Consider the following 20,226-nt stretch of genomic DNA (forward strand, 5'->3'; position numbering starts at 1 on the left):
CGGTGCCACCTGTCGGAAGTCAATGAAATTATACGAGACGAAGCGGGAATGTTTGAAAATATTCCACAAGAAATTTCGGGTTTTTTCAACCAAAATTGGCCGAGAAAAAAAATGTGTTGCATTACTTATTGAACTGCCCTCGTACATGACAAATATTTACAACAAAACAAACAAGCTAATGTACCTTCCACAGGTCCCAAGTGGAATGATCATCATTTTTTTTATTGAACAGTATATGAAAGAATCATTTTACAAACACTAATGCACTGAATTTAAAATAAAAAAAGGTTTTTTTTTATTTATGAGGTAATAAACTATCTAAAAACAAAGATGATGTGACTTACCAAACGAAAGCGCTGGCACGTCGATAGACACACAAACAAACACAAACATACACACAAAATTCTAACTTTCGCAACCAACGGTTGCTTCATCAGGAAGAGGGAAGGAGAGGGAAAGACGAAAGGATGTGGGTTTTAAGGGAGAGGGTAAGGAGTCATTCCAACCCTGGGAGCGGAAAGACTTACCTTAGGGGGAAAAAAGGACGGGTATACACTCGCACACACACACATATCCATTCACACATAACAGACACAAGCAGACATATGTAAAGGCAAACGTACCAACGCTTTCGTTCGGTAAGTTACAAAATCTTTGATATACACACAAAGCAGTTGGTCCTACTGAGAAATTCATCAATGGAGTAGAAGGAGTTGGCCACCAATAAATCTTTTAGGCTTTGCATGAACTGAATTTCATTGGTTGTTAAGCTTTTTATGGCTGCTGGCAAGTTATTGAAAATGTGTGTTCTTGGATAATGCACACCTTTTTGTACAAGAGTAAGTGGCTTTAAATCCTTGTGAAGATTATTCTTATTTTTAGTATTGGTTCCATGAATTGAGCTGTTGGTTTGAAAAAATGATATATTTTTAATGACAAATTTCATTAAGGATTAAATATATCGGGAAGCAGTAATTAGTATCCCCAGTTCCCTCAGGATGTTCTTGAGTTCACACCACATGTAACACTTACTGCACATTTTTGTGCCCGGAAAACTTTAGCTTGGCTTGATAAGCACTCAACATCAACAATTTTTCCATTCTCCAGAGAAGTAGCTCTTACAACACCATTCTAGGAACAATGTCCTCGATGTTGCCATGTTCCATCAAGTGCAACAGCAATGTCCCTGGTTTCACTAATATTTACAGTTTCTTCTACTGCACATTTCATAGATGCTTTAGACACAACCATCAAGGCACCTAAAGGTATTTTTACATACTTGCTGAACATACTGGGAGGAGGAGGAAGATCCATTGAACCACAAAACATTTGAGCAGCCTTTTTTTTTTCCTTTTCCTACTGCATGCATTGCATACACTAACTTCAAATTGACATCATATGAATTATGCACAATGTTCAAAGTCATTTTCAAGGTAGATTTATTGCAGGATCTACACAGAACAACTAATTTTGATGCTAAACACTCCCAGCTACTTTGTTGTTGAGTTATTTCCAGGCAGCCTACACCATCACATTGTTAACATTTCGCCACTTCCCTTATCAATGAAGATAAGATGCCCACATCAACAACAACAAATCCACTACACATCAACAACAACAAATCCACTACAAACAGCATCACTGTTAACACAAAAGTTTGAATCACCACGAGGTGTGCCACATCGGAGTTTCTTCCCTGAAGAACTAATACATGGGTTACTTTCAACAGTGTGGCTTACTTTGTTTGTGAACTGGTTACCACGGAATTTCCTTTTATTGAATTTCTTGATGCGTGGCATAGTTCGTATTTACTGCACACTAAAGAATATGTACTTCCACAAATATATGTATCACTTGGGCAACAAACATTCAGTAACACATAAACAAACTACTTCAGCGAAACAAAAGTAAATACTACCAAAGATAATCATTTACAGACACTAGACATCAGCACTGTTACCAACATATACAATGTATCATACATATAATTGCTGGAAACAGAAAGTTCACAGTTATTTTCAAAATAATACTGGTTTCTGTAACAGAAATAAAGGGGGGGGGGGGGGGGGAGGTGGCGGCATACATAACCGTACCTTTAAAATTTGGTACATACAGGCAATTTTTCATTTGAAACCCTGTAATGTATATGTCAATGTAATCAGGAAAGACTACAGAATTTAATAAAGTCCTAAAAAATTTCAATATTTTCACCATTTATAAGTACCATGTATCCTTAACGTCATTACTATTTGAAAGTGGCTGAACAATCAACCATTGGAAGGCCAACTGTTACTGCTTGAGATTAACAGCGAGCAGCATTCTTGGTGAACTTTTAAGTGTTTGTGTGGATTGTAAGCCATCACCCTGGTTACCTAATAGCTAACTGTGGGACAATGTCTAGACTGTTAGCTGTAGCGGGTGTCTTGCCTTATTATAGGCATCAGAACATGTTCTATTCTGTTGTTTTTGTTCTGTTCAAGACTTATTGGCAAGTGGCTGAAAATTTTGTTGTTTTGATGTGTGATTCACCTCTTCGCTCATGTTATGTGACTTGCCCTCAATTGACTAAACTTTTGCATTATTTCATTAAACCATTTATCACCTACTGTTTATGTTATTTGAAGTGGAAATTATCTAATTGCAGCTTATTTCAGGCCATCACTAAGTTCGTTTCCGTTTTGTAAAGGGAAGTATAATTAAATGTGGCGTTTGATTGGTAACATGTAACAGATAGTTGAACATGGACATTGAAACTACAAGCATTAAAATTCTTGTCTTCAATGTTGATTGGTAAGCTTCAAGGTGGCATGTACCATGAATGCACTGCATTCTAATAATGGTTTATGTTACAGGGTAAAATGTGTCTGTTCTTGCTGCCAATTAATTGTTATAACAATCACTTGGTTAAAATAAGAAAATCTGTTCTCTGTGTTCATACTCACCCCCGGTTTATCGAATTTCCATCTAACAATTAATGAGTTCAGTGAGCGACAGTTAATTTTAGTGCCATAGTACTAGTTTGTATATTTTTTGAGGCAAATGTTAACGGCTTCTCACTCTGTTACCGCCTCCTGGGGCAGTTCTCTCATGTAAATGCTCTTGTTAGAGGCTGAGTAATAAGGTGAAACTCTTTTACAGATAATACCATTATTTGCTATTTTGCCTGTTTGAACTCCAATATTAACTATATCTCAGCTTTTAAAAAATAAAAAAAGTCATTGTTTATTTTAAAGGACTAATTTATACATTTGGTATTTTTTGCCTATTTTAAAATTTTTTGTGGTCAGTCATCTAAATAGTTATTCTACCATTAACTGTTCCCAGTCTGCTTTAATATATAATGTGGTGTATTTATTTATTTTTAAGACATACTTTCATTCACTCCACCTCACCCTGGCCATTGTGGTGATCACTTATCTAAACTTATGCATGCACTCTAGTATTTGCCTGCATGTTGAGCAGTTGTAACAAACTCTGAATTGACTCAAACAGTTGTGAATTTGAAGTAATGTCTATGTTGCCAAGGTTTTGCATGATTAAATTGTATTGTCATTTTGGTAAAAGTGTCCACAAAATTTTGATGTTTAGGTCTCATCTAAAGTTGTTTTTTGTGTTTTTGTAAATAAAGTTTGTTAAATGTAACCAAATTTTTGCTGGCCCAGCACCTTACCATTCCCTGCACCCACTACTACCTATGGCTTCAGGTCTCAGGACAATGCCATAGCTAATTCTTCCCAAGGGTTTAAGAGATAGAGAAAATGTCAAAAGGGAGCTTTATTATTGTGTATTTTTATTTGTGACAAGATAAGAAAAGGAAATAATGAAACTGTTTAGTGAACTAGCTTCCATTCAAAGAGCAGGTCGGCCGAAGTGGCCGTGCGGTTCAAGACGCTGCAGTGTGGAACCGCAAGACCGCTACGGTCGCAGGTTCGAATCCTGCCTCGGGCATGGATGTTTGTGATGTCCTTAGGTTAGTTAGGTTTAACTAGTTCTAAGTTCTAGGGGACTAATGACCTCAGCAGTTGAGTCCCATAGTGCTCAGAGCCATTTGAACCAAAGAGCAGGCAACAGCATAATACCTGTTTATTCTGTGTATATTTTGAGCTTTTTATTTTGATTGTATTACGATGACAAATACAAAATCACTGTCAGATGATCTGTAGATGGATGGATAAATAAATAAATAAATAAATGGACTTGCTTAAGCACCATTTGGAGGACCCATACAGAAATTGTATTAAAAAAACACTCCAAGGAAACTAAATAATATGTATATATCCTGGAAAACCTAATAGAAGTGTTGATGCAGAATAAATATATGCAGGGCATTTTGGCCCACGCAAATGTACTATGAATTTGTCGAAACACCAACAATTCACAATATGTTAAAAGGATCAAGGAACTTTTATAAATTGTAAGGTTTGGCAGAGAGTAAAAGTGGACACTGTGAATATTGGTACACAATTGTGTACTATAATTCTTAGAGGTTATGGAATTTGGTTGCTGTGAACCTTAGTGGATCACTGCCTCAAGATTGTAATACTGCAATACTGAACTGAGCTAATGATGTTCTATCCTTCTAAGAGAGCAGTAACAAATCCATTATTAATTGCCTACATAAGCACTATTTTGGTTAAGTGGTTAAGCCAACATAGTTACTGCAGATAACAATCCGTAATTTGTGGTCAAGGAATTCAAGGAATTTTTGGCATGGGAAAAATGTACCATATCTTAATAGCCAAGTTCCATCCAAAAGATAAGCCTTGACGGAGGATAACGACACTGTTTGGTCATATTAGGGAGTTTGGTCATATTTTGTGAATACATTATTTAAAGAACCAGAACCATTAGGCAAAAACATGCAGAATTTTAACTGAATTATAAAAATTAAAATGTAAGATGTGGTATTTTTTTATCCTTGTAATACACATAATAGGTGGAATTAAATGGTTCTAGTACCTCAGCCATCATGTCATGCATATCTGGTAAAAATTTGGTCTCCTTCAAATTTATAACATTGTATGAAATCGTACCTCAATTTGAGGAAGCATTTTCTTTGTAATTTTTTTAATAACCCTAAGCGGGTTCAAAAATATTCAAAATACTTCTAATTTGTTTATAAAGTGTGCTGCATTACCTGATATAAAAAAAATCAGTTTCAGTTACCGCTGTTTCTTTATAAGCTCTAAGAATTCGATATGACTTCACATAAAAAGGGTGTGTGGTTTCTTTTAGGGTAAAACAGATTTATTGTGAATACCCCAAAATGGTGTGATTACCAATGTATAATATGTTTCATCACCAGATTGCATGACAGTTATGTAACAGCTGACAAGGGTTCGGGACTAGTGTGCAAATCTTTAATTGTGTAGGCAAGTTGCATTCATTGTAGTGGTTGATAGTACACACTCACACTTTTGCCTATTGGAATAAATTTTTTACATATGAAGTAATAGCAGTGTGGATATTGAAGCTAATTATGTTGTCAAAACAAATTAAGTGAAAGTAGGAATCAACTTGGTACTTACCAACACACTGAGGAAGGTGGTGCAATGGTTAGCACACTGGACTCGGATTTAGGAGTATGACAGTTCAAATGCACGTCCGGCCATTCTGATTCAAGTTTATTGTGGTTTCCCTAAATTGCTTCAGGCAAATGCCAGGATGGTTCCTTTGAAAGGGCATGGCTGACTTCATTCCCCATCCTTCCCTAATCCAATGGGTCCTATGACCTTGCTGTTTGGTCTCCTCTCACAAATCAGCCAACAAACTTACCAACAACTACTTTATGTTTGAGAGGCAGAAACACTAGTGGATCAGGGACACAGCCATGGGAACCAGGATGACTCCTACCTGTGCCAACTTTTACACAGGTCACTTGGAGGGGGCATTTCTGGGATCCATAAGCCTTCAGACCTTGGTTTGGTTTAAATACATTGATGACATCTTTGCCAATGAACTCATGGTGAGGCTGAGGCATTAAAATTTTTCTAATCTATAAATACATTCTCCCAATTAAATTTTACATGGCCCGATTCTGAATGCCATGTCACTTTTCTTGACGTTGATTTCATCCTCACTGAAGGTAAGCTATGTGCTTCTGTTCACATTAAACCTAAGAACAAATAGCAGTACTTACATTTTGACAGTTTCCATCCTTTCCATGTCAAACGTTCCCTCCCGTACAGCCTTGGCATTTGAGGCAAATGTATTTTTTTCAGATGCAGACTCTTTACAGCAATACACCTCCCTTCACACCTAGCCCTCACTGGACATAATTACCCCACCAGCCTAGTTCAAAACAGATTTCTCAGGCCATCACATCCAACCCTGGTACTGCTAACCCCTCCAAAAAACATTTTAGGAGTACACCTCTTGTCACTAACTATTATCTTGGTGTTAAATGTATTAAACAGCTACTTTGACAAGGCTATGACTTTCTAAAATCATGCCCTGAAATGAGGTCCATTCTGTCTGTTATTTTGCTCACCACTCCAATAATAGCTTTTTGTTGCCCTCCAAATCTCTGCAATATCCTTGTCAGACCCTACGGTCCTCCTACACCCATCTCCCTATCCTATGGCTTCCACCCATGTGACCATCCCCACTTGAAGATTTTCCCTATGCACCCTCCTATCATCACCTGTACCAGCCCTGTAACTGGCATAACATATACTATCAAAGGGAGAGCTACCTGTGAAATGACACACATTGTATACCAGGTTTTATGTAAGCACTGTTTGGCCTGTTACATCAGCATGATTACCACCGAGTTATCAGTTAGTATGGATGGACATAGGCAGAGGGTGTATAGGGCATATGCAGAGGGTGTATACCAGCAACACACAGTATCGTGTTACAGAGAATGCTCTGAAACATGACAGTTGTGACCTCGGTGCCTGTTACGTCACACACGCCATCTGGATTCTTCCCCCAGGCACCAGTTTCTCAAAACTCTGCATGTGGGAACTAGCACTACAACATGTCCTTGGTACTTGCCACCCACCTGGCGTTAATTTACATTAATTTCTTCTGTCTCAGCATTTATTCACAGTAGTTACTCCTTTCTTCACTTCATTTTAGTTTTCTACATCTTTCATTTTCTGTCCTGTCTATTTTTCGCCGGCCCCTCCCACCTCGGTTACATGCAGTGCACTATCTCTGACCTGCATATTATCCCGTCTTCCACCTTTAAGTTCTCAGATTTTCAAATATTTCCCGGTGCAGTCCGCAACAATCAGTCTTTCCTTCTTATCCTTTCTGGTAAGTCGCCCCTGAGCCAAGGTTCCATGTGACTTTTCCAAACTCTACCCCTTTTCCTAAATCACACCAACCCTTTCTTTCACCCCTCTTCCTTCTCATGCAACCATTCTGTCAGAAGAAGGAGTCACTGGCTCTGTAAGCTTCCAGACTTTAATACCTTTATGTGTATGCTCTCCTACCACCACTCAGTAAGTAGTTTTTTTATCTATCCAGTTACATTATACTTTCAAAAACTGATTATTTTTGTTAAAATACTGATGCATCAAGCTATTTTTACATATAATACTTTGGAATAGGGACCAGAAAATGTAGCATCCATTTTTGGCCAATTTTTTTTTTTTTTTTTTTTTAAATTCACATTTTTTTGTTGTTGAAATTCACATCTATTTTTTGTTTGTAAGTGATTAGGTGCACAAATTTAAAATGTTTCCATGCTAAATGGTTGAAGACAAACAAAGCCTTATTTCTTTGATACTGACTGTTGAAAAAAGTTCTGTTTGGGAACTTTTTGAGTGGAATGTTTGCTTTTGCAAAAACTTCAACACTGTTTTCTTCCGAAATGGCATTGGTTTTCTTCCTTTGGCTGTATTTAAGATTTCAAAAATGATTTTTTGTTGACAAGCAGCAGCATTTTCCCACCAGTGAATTGAATGCATTCATAGCTGTGGGACCCACACTTGCAAACGGTACGGATAGAACTGACAAGGCACTTTGTGTAGAAGTAGAACCATTTCAATGGTAACTCTGCTTTAACATTCGGGGAAGAATTTCAGCACAGTTGAAAATTGTTACAGATTTTGTTTTCCAGTCGCTACCATGCAGAGTGTGGGCCCTATAGGCGATAGTGTAAACAAGCTAGAATTTTGATGACAGAGAGGAGAAGAGCGGTGCAGGGAAACAAGCCTGACACATCCATCATAGGGGTCACCAATCTCTTCTGGTGTTGTGTCGTAACCAAAATCCATGATGGACCAGGATTAGTTGCTGTAATTATTTCAAAATAAGAAAATGAAACAAGCAACACACAACACAAAGCATTCAGGGATGGCTACTGTGCAATTGCTTGGTGAGGTTAGCACAATGTTGTTTGATGTAGTTGAAATGTGATCTGTAGCAGTATGCAGTGCAACCACAGTTCAAAACATCTGCCACCTAATTTTCCACGTTAAAAGTGTCCACATTATATCATCTTTTGGCTTTAGCTAAGAAACAGACATATACATTTCTTTGTTATAAAATGCTAGGTCCCATGGCTGAATCCTACATTGTATTATTCGGTGGGTATCTTAAAGAGACCATTTGACCATCCATTGTTGGCCTGACAGCAGCTCATTGAGCAGATTGATACCTCATTGCATTCATACACCTTTTATTTTGCAAACAGGTTCTTATGCACATTGTCTTTCCAAATTGATTTTCGCCAGATAGCATACAATACCAGAAACTGAAAACTGGTTACATTTTCGATATTTATATGCAGAAATAAAGCTATTTCTAAGTATCTCTCATAAAATAGTTCATGTGGATACAATTTGCTGTGAAACAGCACCCATTTACTAATTTTGTGTTTTTACATTTTGAGGCAGAATTTGCACCTATTTTCCATTTATCGCAAAATGCGAATTTTCCTGGTCCCTACCTTGGAAAATATAGAGCTTTGAAAATGAATGACTCATTTATATTATCTTTGTATAATAATTGCTGTAACTTTGGCAGTGGACTGTTTAGTGTACACAATTTGTGTGTTAGAAAGCATAAATCTTAATTTCTGCTGGGTACACTCTCTTACTTAACTTCGTGGTCAAGCAGGCTAAGTTGGGATGGGCAGATTACTCTGCCACTTGGGCTTTTGTGAAAAGTGGGATGAATTTCTCTTCACACTGTCCAGTCCGTAGCAACCTCATGTGAATCTCCTGGTACTGAACACAATATAACTGACAACTGTCCTCCCAGCTCTGCTATGTCACCTACCTTGACATAACAGCTTCAGCTCTTTTGTTCATCTCACATCTTATTTCAAATCCATTTGGCATCTGATCCTGTTTGTGTCATTTCACACCGTTTAATGCCAGAAAACTGTAATGAAAACACTTGTTGATGCATTTTAAACAGTGATAGTATTTGATTGTTTCCCCACATTTAGAATGGTCTTTTGACAACAAGCTTTATTCATATCCTTGTTTTAAGCTTCTACATCTACATCCATACTCCGCAAGCCACCTGACGGTGTGTGGTGGAGGGTACCCTGAGTACCTCTATCGGTTCTCTCTTCTATTCCAGTCTCGTATTGTTCGTGGAAAGAAGGATTGTCGGTATGCTTCTGTGTGGGCTCTAATCTCTCTCATTTTATCCTCATGGTCTCTTCGCAAGATATACATAGGAGGGAGCAATATACTGCTGGACTCTTCGGTGAAGGTATGTTCTCAAAACTTTAACAAAAGCCTGTACTGAGCTACTGAGCGTCTCTCCTGCAGAGTCTTCCACTGGAGTTTATCTATCATCTCCGTAACACTTTTGCTATTACTAAATGATCCTGTAACGAAGCGCGCTGCTCTCCGTTGGATCCTCTCTATCTCTTCTATCAACCCTATCTGGTACGGATCCCACACTGCTGAGCAGTATTCAAGCAGTGGGTGAACAAGCGTACTGTAACCTACTTCCTTTGTTTTCGGATTGCATTTCCTTAGGATTCTTCCAATGAATCTCAGTCTGGCATCTGCTTTACTGACTATCAACTTTATATGATCATTCCATTTTAAATCACTCCTAATGCATACTCCCAGATAATTTATGGAATTAACTGCTTCCTGTTGCTGACATGCTATTTTGTAGCTAAATGATAAGGGATCTATCTTTCTATATATTCGCAGCACATTACACTTTTCTACATTGAGATTGAATTGCCATTCCCTGCACCATGCGTCAATTCACTGCAGATCCTCCTGCATTTCAGTACAATTTTCCATTGTTACAACCTCTCGATACACCACAGCATCATCTGCAAAAAGCCTCAGTGAACTTCCGATGTCATCCACAAGGTCATTTATGTATATTGTGAATAGCAACGGTCCTATGACACTCCCCTGCGGCACACCTGAAATCACTCTTACTTCGGAAGACTTCTCTCCATTGAGAATGACATGTTGTGTTCTGTTATCTAGGAACTCTTCAATCCAATCACACAATTGGTCTTATAGTTAATATGCTCTTACTTTGTTCATTAAATGACTGTGGGGAACTGTATCGAACGCCTTGCGGAAGTCAAGAAACACGGCATCTACCTGTGAACCTGTGTCTATGGGCGTCTGAGTCTCGTGGATGAATAGCGCGAGCTGGGTTTCACACGACCGTCTTTTTCGAAACCCATGCTCATTCCTACAGAGTAGATTTCTAGTCTCCAGAAAAGTCATTATACTCGAACATAATACGTGTTCCAAAATTCTACAACTGATCGACGTTAGAGATATAGGTCTATAGTTCTGCACATCTGTTCGACGTCCCTTCTTGAAAATGGGGATGACCTGTGCCCTTTTCCAATCCTTTGGAACGCTACGCTCTTCTAGAGACCTACAGTACATCGCCGAAAGAAGGGGGGCAAGTTCCTTCGCGTACTCTGTGTAATATCGAAGTGGTATCCCATCAGGTCCAGCGGCCTTTCCTCTTTTGAGCGATTTTAATTGTTTCTTTATCCCTCTGTCGTCTATTTCGATATCTACCATTTTGTGACCTGTGCAACAATCTAGAGAAGGAACTACAGTGCAGTCTTCCTCTGTGAAACAGCTTTGAAAAAAGACATTTAGTATTTCGGCCTTTAGTCTGTCAGCCTCTGTTTCAGTACCATTTTGGTCACAGAGTGTCTGGACATTTTGTTTTGATCCACCTACCGCTTTGACATAAGGCCAAAATTTCTTAGGATTTTCTGCCAAGTCAATACATAGAACTTTTCTTTAGAATTCATTGAACGCCTCTTGCATAGCCCTCCTCACACTCCATTTTGCTTCGCGGAGTTTTTGTTTGTCTGTAAGGCTTTGGCTGTGTTTATGTTAGCTGTGAAGTTCCCTTAGCTTCCGCAGCAGTTTTCTAACTTGGTTGTTGTACCAAGGTGGCTCTTTTCCATCTCTTACGATCTTGCTTGGCACATAATCATCTAACACATATTGTACGATGGTTTTGAACTTTGTCCACTGATCCTCAACACTATCTGTACTTGAGACAAAACCTTTGTGTTGAGCTGTCAGGTACTCTGTAATCTGCCTTTTGTCACTTTTGCTAAACAGAAAAATCTTCCTACCTTTTTTAATATTTCTATTTACGGCTGAAATCATCGATGCAGTAACCGCTTTATGATCACTGATTCCCTGTTCTGCGTTAACTGTTTCAAATAGTTCGGGTCTGTTTGTCACCAGAAGGTCTAATATGTTATCGCCACGAGTCGGTTCTCTCTTTAACTGCTCAAGGTAGTTTTCAGATAAAGCACTTAAAAATTTTTACTGGATTCTTTGTCCCTGCCACCCGTTATGAACGTTTGAGTCGCCCAGTCTATATCCAGCAAATTAAAATCTCCACCCAGAACTATAACATGGTGGGGAAATATACTCGAAATATTTTCCAAATTATCCTTCAGGTGTTCAGCCACAACAGCTGCTGAGCCAGGGGGCCTATAGAGACACCCTCCCCCTTCACTGTGCAGCCTGTCTCTGCAGTATACATTCCAATCTGAGTTTAGGATTTCATTACTCTTTACGTCTGGTTTCAGCCAACTTTCTGTCCCTAGTACTATATGGGCGTTGTGACCGTTTATTAATGAGAGCAGTTCTGGGACCTTCTATAGACGCTCCTGCAGTTTACTATTAGGACATTAATATTGTTATTCCTTGCTCCATTTTGCCTACTCCTACCTTGCCGTGTCTCAGGAGGCATCTTGTCGGGCCTAGGGAGGGAATTCTCTAACCTAAAAAACCCCCATGTGCACTCCATACGTACTCCGCTACCCTTCTAGCCGCTTCCGGCGTGTAGTGCACACCTGACCTATTCAGGGGGACCCTACATTTCTCCACCCGATAGCGGAAGTCGAGAAATTTGCACCCCAAATCTCTGCAGAATTGTCTGAGCCTCTGGTTTAAACCTTCCACTCGGCTCCAAACCAGAGGACTGCGATCGGTTCTGGGAACGATACTACAAATAGTTAGCTCTGATTCCACCGCACGAGCGAGGCTTTCCACCTTCACCAATTCCGCCAACCGCCTGTACGAACTGAGGATGACCTCTGAACCCAAACGGCAGGAGTCATCGGTGCCGACATGAGCAACAATTTGCAGTCGGGTGTACCCAGTGCTCTCTATCGCCGCCGGCAGGGCCTCCTCCACATCTCGGATGAGACCCCCCGGCAAGCAGACAAAGTGAACATTGGCCTTCTTCCCCGACCTTTCCGCTGTTTTCCTAAGGGGCTCCATCACCCGCCTAACGTTGGAGCTCCCAATAACTATAAACCCCTCCCCCCGTGTGCCTGCTCGGACCTTGCTGAAGGAGCAGCCACATGTCCACTCACAGGCAGAGTGGGCAATGCCACACGGCCAGCCTCCACATTTACCCTCCGCCTCGTGCACCGCGAACGCCGCCGAACCCAACACTCCCCTTGGGGAGAGGGTGGCCGAACCGCCCCGGTACCCGCGAAGATGTCTCGACAGCAGGGACAGTGGGTGAAGCATGTAACACCTGGGGTGTAGCATGTGACGCACCAGACTCCCCACTGCCGCTACACTTCGAGGCAGCAGCCTTAAGATGGCTGACCACAGCCATCAACACGCTCAGCTGTTCGCGAACAGTGGCCAGATCCTCCTGCTTCCGTACACAGCAGTCACACATCCTATCCATCCTAAGAAATCAATTTACTGTAGAGAGGTAATCAACTTTTAACTAGACTGCTAATTCACTAAAGGCGGCTGATTGTTGACTAAACTGTGGTTGCTAGCCACTTCTTGTAGAAAACAATGAAAATAGCACTACCTGTCTCTGGACTGTATTGAAAACAAACACTAGCACTACTGGCACTATGGTTGACTAAAGGGACTCTCTCTGATTGTATTCAAAACAAACACGAAATCTATGGAACACTATTACTAGCACTCGACAAAGCTTCCTAAAAGCAAAAACACAAGGAAGAAGAAGTGTCAAGTAAGAAAAATACAGTTAATACTTAAATTAAGGTAGCTCGCTGCACAGCAGACGTGAAGCGGATGGTAGTTACGATGACATTGACACTACTGGCACTATGGCTGACTAAAGGGACTCTCTCTGACTGTATTCAAAACAAGCACGAAATCTATGGAACACTATTACTAGCACTCGACAAAGCTTCCTAAAAGCAAAAACACATGGAAGAACAAGTGACAAGTAAGAAAAATACAGTTAATACTTAAATTAACGTAGCTCACTGCACAGCAGACGTGAAGCGGACGGCAGTTAATTGCGCAAAGGACTGTTGAGACATCAACCATCAGTGGTCAACTATCAATTAAGTCAGTTACTACCCTTACATGTCTTCTTATTAATGAACAGACTCTTGTAGTTACTGCGTTTTTCAAAGGAGCAGCCCTTTACAGAAATCTATAATGGCCCCATTATTCATGAAGGAACCAGTTCCTAGAAATACAGAAACAATAAGGCCTTTCAGAGCCAACACTGGATGTCCATGATCAGCTATAATTTAGTTGTAAGAAGAACTGTTTTGAACCCATGGGGTTTTATAAAAAAATTGTATTAGGTCATGGTAATTTCGTATCTTTGTTATTTATGAAATATAAGAGTTTAAATAGCTTACTAAGGGAAGGGTAATGCTTTTATATTATCGATAAGGGGGCTAGGTTAACCATCGTGGTGCATATTGTGAGGTTTTCTTCTTCTTCCATATATTTTATTTTTGTAGTTTTTAAAGTGTGTCTATTCCTTGGCCACCAAAAGGAGTGATTTGCTGGTATTAAATACCAGAGAGAAATGAAAAAGGATGTCAGGCATTGATTTCATCTTCTTCATAGTGAGGAATCAGGTCAATTTTTGGGGCTATGGAAGAAAAGCGTAACATTACTCATTCTGTGAGGTTAAAGGCCAATTCTATTTTGTGGTCCTGGTCAAACATCTTCCACAGAGGGGTTCCAAGGATAAAAGATGGGTAGAGTTCCTATCGTTTGGAGTCATATCATCTGTTCCTCTGTCTTTTGGAATATGTCTTCTGTTCTCCTTTTGCCCTGACTATCTCATATTCTTCCTTTTCGTTTCATTCTGAATACATTTTAAGGGAGCTTCTAAGATATCATATATTCCCTGTCTGTGACATAACTCTTTCTGTTTAGTTTCTTGGTTTGATGTAACATTTTCATCTTTCTTTTTCTTGTCAAGTATCTTTTACTATTGACTAGGCACTCATTTGAGCACTTCTACCTCTGCTGCTGTCTAATTTCAGTTGTCTGAAGAAAGACAGAGCTAATTTATCTTCTCCTGGTGAATGTCGAACTGAGCAGACACTTCCAGAGGCATGACCACATTTTTCTAAGACTGGCTAAAAAACACTTTCCTGTGGACTACATTAATTACCAGACTATTCAGTTATTTTATATTTTGTTAGTAGAAGACTAAAAGAGAGCATATTCAGGTGAGGTTAGGAAAACAATTCTTCCACCATTCACGCAGAAGATTCATCTGTCCTCCTGTCCATTAAGCCAGCATTCTGCAACCTTTTATTACTCACTGTAGATCGAGACAGGCCTAGACTCAACTTGGCCCGCCAAAATGCCTGTCCCCTCAAAATCATCTGAACCTTAATATAATTGTGAGTTATTACACTATTATGTAATCAATTATTATTGTAAAATAGGAGTAGGCTCATGCATGTATTAATGACTTGTTAGCTTTAGCTCACTGTAGGAAACAGACGTTTCTAATACAAATTTTAAGGTAAATAACTCTGCTCAACCAAAATATATTCAAAGGTACTTTCAAAAATTGTAATCGCGGTGTTCTGTTATCTGCCAGTTCCTCTTGTAAGCCTAAACCTAGGTTATTTGGAAGATGTTTCAAATTCTTGAAAGGATCATGAACCTAGTCAAAATCTTCAACACTCTCTCCAAAATATTTTTGTATGTTGTGAGAATTCGAGGTTGCAGACAGATCATGTTGATATCTTGCCACAATATTTTGGCTGGCAACCGTTCAGCCATCTTCAGATGTCTGCTGTTGGAGACTGCTAGTTCACGGTGTCAGCTTAATAGCAAAAATTGGCGTGGGGACGCATGTGCATTGGCAGCCATCACAGGAATATCCTCTATCGAAGTCTGCATCCTCTGCAAATAGTGTTCCATCTGTGGCACACAAGTGTAAGTGTAAAGGTAAAACTCTGTTGGAATGCGTGCTCGTGGTGCTAGAAACAGTCGTCAGATGTCACCAGATGTGTCCTTATGAATAAAATGTTTTCTTTCAGAAAAAATTAAAGAGATCAACGGCTGCCTAGCCTTGTCCAGTTGAAAACTGCCATTATGATTTATAAGATCTTGTGCTAGATGTATTTCCATAGATTCTTTAATTAATGAGTCCCAAAAGGACCTAGTGGAGCCAGGATTTTCTGGCAGAATAATCCATAGTGAGTCCTATAGTAATAGAATGTTCAGCTACGGCCGACTTACTGGGCTGCAAAAGGCGACATCTGACATTTGCTTTTAATGCTGTGAGTGCACATTCTGACAGAGTGTGGACATGTAGTTTCACCTTTACACATGGGCTTGCACGCCAGAGATGGAACAGTATTTGCAGAGGGCTTGGACTTCGATAGAGGACTCTTCTGTGATGGCTGCCAATGTGCATCCATCTCTGCACCAATTTTTGCTATAAAGCTGACACCGTGAACTAGCAGTCTTCAGTGGCGGACACATGAAGATGGCCGAATGGTTGCTAACCAAAATACTGTGGCAAGAAGTCAACACGATCCAGCTGCAGTCCCGAAACCTCATAGTATATAGTACTAAATGTTCTTTAATTAAGTTCATCAAGTCCTTATTATTGTCGTTGAGAGGCTATACACTTGGGAACACTTTGCATGATCCAGTTCCAATTATTTATATCCTCAAATTTAACTTATTGATAAACCCTTGAATATTATCCATACTAGGCACAATATTTTCATTTCTACCTTGCATTTCTCTGTTTAGCTCGTTTAAGTGCACAAAAATATCAGAAAGATGTGTCAACTCAGATTCCCATTCATCATATGCAATTAAATCTGCATATTAATGCCCTCAATAGCCAGAAATCCAAGTACCTCATGTCTTAAGTTCAGACATTTATGTTAACACTTTACCTCAAAATAACCATTATACTTCTCTATGCAACAGAGGTGTAGTGCACTGTGATTCCATTTCTTGACACAAAACCTTAAAAAGCCACATATTTAAAGACCACAAGTTGATGACATTCATGGCTTTTAGTACTTAGTCCATCACAATTTTCAGTGGAGATGGCAGAAATAGTGGCTTCATGGTGAATGAGACAACGGTTGGTTCAAACAATGGAAACACCAGGTTTGAATAACAACAATACTAGGAATAGGATAGAGTGCTACTCACCATAAAGATGACCCATTGAGTTGCAGACAGACACAATGAAAAGACTGTTACACTTGTAGCTATCGATCAAAGCCTTCCTCAGCAAAGAAGGCTTTTGCTGATCACCACATGTGTAACAGTCTTTTCGGTGTGCCTGTCTGCAAAATAACAGGTCATCTTTTCAATGGTCAGTTCATAAGTTAGGATTTACTTCACATACTTTACCCATGAATCCTTTCACTTGCTCTGTCATAGAAGCAGCTCCGTCTGTGCAGACACTAATGCAGTCCTCCCAAGTTTGTTCATTACGGACCAAATAGTCATTAGTCACACAAAATATTTCAGGTAGTTCTTTGGGGAAAATAATAATAATAATAATAATAATAATAATAATAATAATAATAATAATACCTTTCAGTTACATCACCATCACCATACCCTATGTAGGAGAGAAGTTGTGCATAACTGCCAATATCAGTGGGACAGTCAATCCAATGTGAGAACTAATGATTGTTCTTTATTGTCTCCTTTGAAATGTCATCGATGTCACTGGATGTGTCACTAACTCGGTGGCTGATTGTCTCAGCAGAGAGAGAAAGTTTTGAAACATCAGTAGCATCTTGTGAAAAAGGACTATTTCTGCCATTCATATACAAGTGAGCATTAACAATGTTTCTGCTATTGTGTGTGGTTTTTTCAGCCATTACAGTAAGTTCAGGTTCCTTATACCTAGCTTCATGTACTTTTTGTGAAATGCTTCCTGGTATAGTCATGAGATTTGATTGTTCTTTATTTTATTCTGAACACTTAACGAAAATAATTCACTTCTTTACTTAAGAGAGAGGAATGTTTTTTCACAAATGTCATTTCACTTTACTGGGTGCACCAGCATTACTGAGTTTTTCACCACAGACAACACACTCGGGTATTGGGCATATTTCGTCACCATACCAAAAAAGGTAAATAATTATCACTGTATTGCCTTTGAACAACTTTCTGTTTCTTTTTTTCAGGCTTGATAGTTTCCCTACTTGCAGTCGAGTGCGGACCACACTGTACATTGAATTTACCCATATTGGGCGGGGGATGATTTAACAATACTATAACTGAAAAGACTGGTGTGACAGTCACAGTGTTCAAGCTACTGCAGACATGACTATGATAAAACTGAACTGAAATGCTCGTTAACAATTGAAAATCTAGGGTGAAATGACAACAATGTTGTTGCACTGAAATATTGTATTACTGTCTAACAGTGTATATGTCTTTTGGCAGCAAACAAAAAGAGCAATAAAGTTTACAAGCAGTTAAAAATTGGAACAAATATCGAAAGAATGCAATAATATGAATAAGAAAGGGAAACTTTTACTAATTTCCAGAAATTTGGGGTGAAGCAAGTAAAGCCAGCTGTATGCAAAATAAGTGGTGCTACAATGTACTCTCAGCCTAGTGGCGTAACCAGTGCAGTGGTACAGGCAAGATAACAATTAAGATAAGCAAAGTATGACAATATTGAGTAAATAAATTACATTTAATTTCTATGAAAATATAACATATGAACATGTGTTAAATAATTTAAAAAATAAACAAGCACCTTCTTGTTATTCTTCAGTTTCTCCTAGTGTATTTGTTGATGGAACAGTCCACGGGTGTACTGCCAGTTCATAGTGTCCGATGGGCATAATATTTCAGTAATCAGACATGTCACCATTGGCAGGTGGCGCTGATGAACTAAGCTCCTGGTATGCTTGGCCAACTTACTTTCCCTCCCCTTGCAAGCCATCCCTTCCGCGAATTGAAGTAAATAAATTACATTTAATCTCTTTAACAACATAAAAATTTGTGGTGTTCTAAAATTGAAATCCTATAATTTCTTACAGTAATATGTGTAAATGTTCACATCACACCCTTCACTTTGTGTTGGCACACCAGTGTGTCATGGCCCTCTGGTTGCAGAACACTGTGCTAGGCAATACAGGTATCATGACAACCATTGAAACTTTTGGCAGATTAAAACTGTGTGCTGGACCGAGACACGAACTTGGGACCTTTGCCTTTCGTGGGCAAGTGCTCTTGCAAGTTCCGCAAGGTTTGAAGGAGAGCTTTTGTGAAGTTTGGAAGGTAGGAGGTGAGATACTGGCAGAATTGAAGCTGTGGGGATGGGTCATGAGTCATGCTTGGATAGCTCAACTGGTAGAGCACTAGCCAGTGAAAGGCAAACTTCCCAAGTTCAAGTCTCGGTCCGGCACACAGTTTTAATCTGCCAGGAAGTTTCAAATCAGCGCACACACTGCTGCAGAGTCAAAATTTCGTTCTATGACAACCGTTGTTTCTCCCATTTTGTTGCTAAAAAATTAACTAATTTGACATCCTGCTATTTGGTAGATTGTTATGAGGCATGGTAGATTATTATGAGTTAAAAAGGCCACTAGTGGGACATTTCCATGTGAATATCCTTGGTGGAAGGTAAAGTACTTGAAAGATAATCAGCTACGTCCAAACTAACTCTTTGAGCAGGTGTCAAATGATGAAAATGTGATGAACTGTGATGGAAAGTGTTAATTGAATGTGTTTATTAATTAGTGATGAGCTTGCAGTGGCACAGGAAAGAAGATTACAAAAAAATTTAAAGAAGTGCCATGTAAAGCCACCCTAATGAAGTCAGATGCTGACCTTTACAGAACTGTGCCAAAATAAAGTTCCCAAACTGTTCCCTGTCACTCCTATTGTACAATTACTGAGCTGAGGAGAAGTACCAGTACAACAACCATCACACTGAGTCTATTGCCAATTCCCTCAACTATCCTTTCAATCCACACAAGCTGCAATACACATAGTCTTTCTGACTGAGCTGCCCAATCATGACGTATGACCCATACCCATTTCTTTAGTTTTACGAAGTTTTTGGTTCTATTCCCAGTCTGTCATACAATTTTGGTCTGACAGGAAGTTGCTTAGCATCTGTTAGTGCTTAAATTGGAATAGCATTTTATTAGACATTTCCTTCACATATTGTATGGAAGTATAATGGTATATTTTAAAGAAATATGAGTACCTGTTGTTACTTGAGAACCCCCCAGTTCACCTGTGCAGTGGGCCTCATGTGACCTTAAACTGGCTCCGAAGTAAGTTTGTTAAGTAATTGCTACTTCCACTCATTTTTAACATGCTGCACTTGCAGCTTAATTTAGTCTACTGTGCCTCCTCATCTTTCAATAAATCCATGATTGTTACATAAAGTACATGAATGATCAGAAACTGGGAGAAGAATGTAAGAAACTTGTAAGTGGTGAGTATGATACTTCTAACATTTGTGGCTTTAACTTTTAACACTGATAGTTTTCTTTTGAACATGCGTACTTACGTTGTAACT

At 39.2% G+C, this 20,226-nt stretch overlaps 1 protein-coding gene across 1 annotated transcript in view; it reads left to right on the top strand.

The window, feature by feature from the left end:
• The window catches only part of LOC126092664 (dynein axonemal heavy chain 2), a 994,477-nt gene that overhangs the window by 150,141 nt on the left and 824,110 nt on the right, over positions 1-20,226 (top strand). The window lies entirely within an intron of this gene.

This window comes from Schistocerca cancellata, chromosome 7 (genome assembly GCF_023864275.1).
Source record: "Schistocerca cancellata isolate TAMUIC-IGC-003103 chromosome 7, iqSchCanc2.1, whole genome shotgun sequence".
NCBI lineage: Eukaryota > Metazoa > Arthropoda > Insecta > Orthoptera > Acrididae > Schistocerca > Schistocerca cancellata.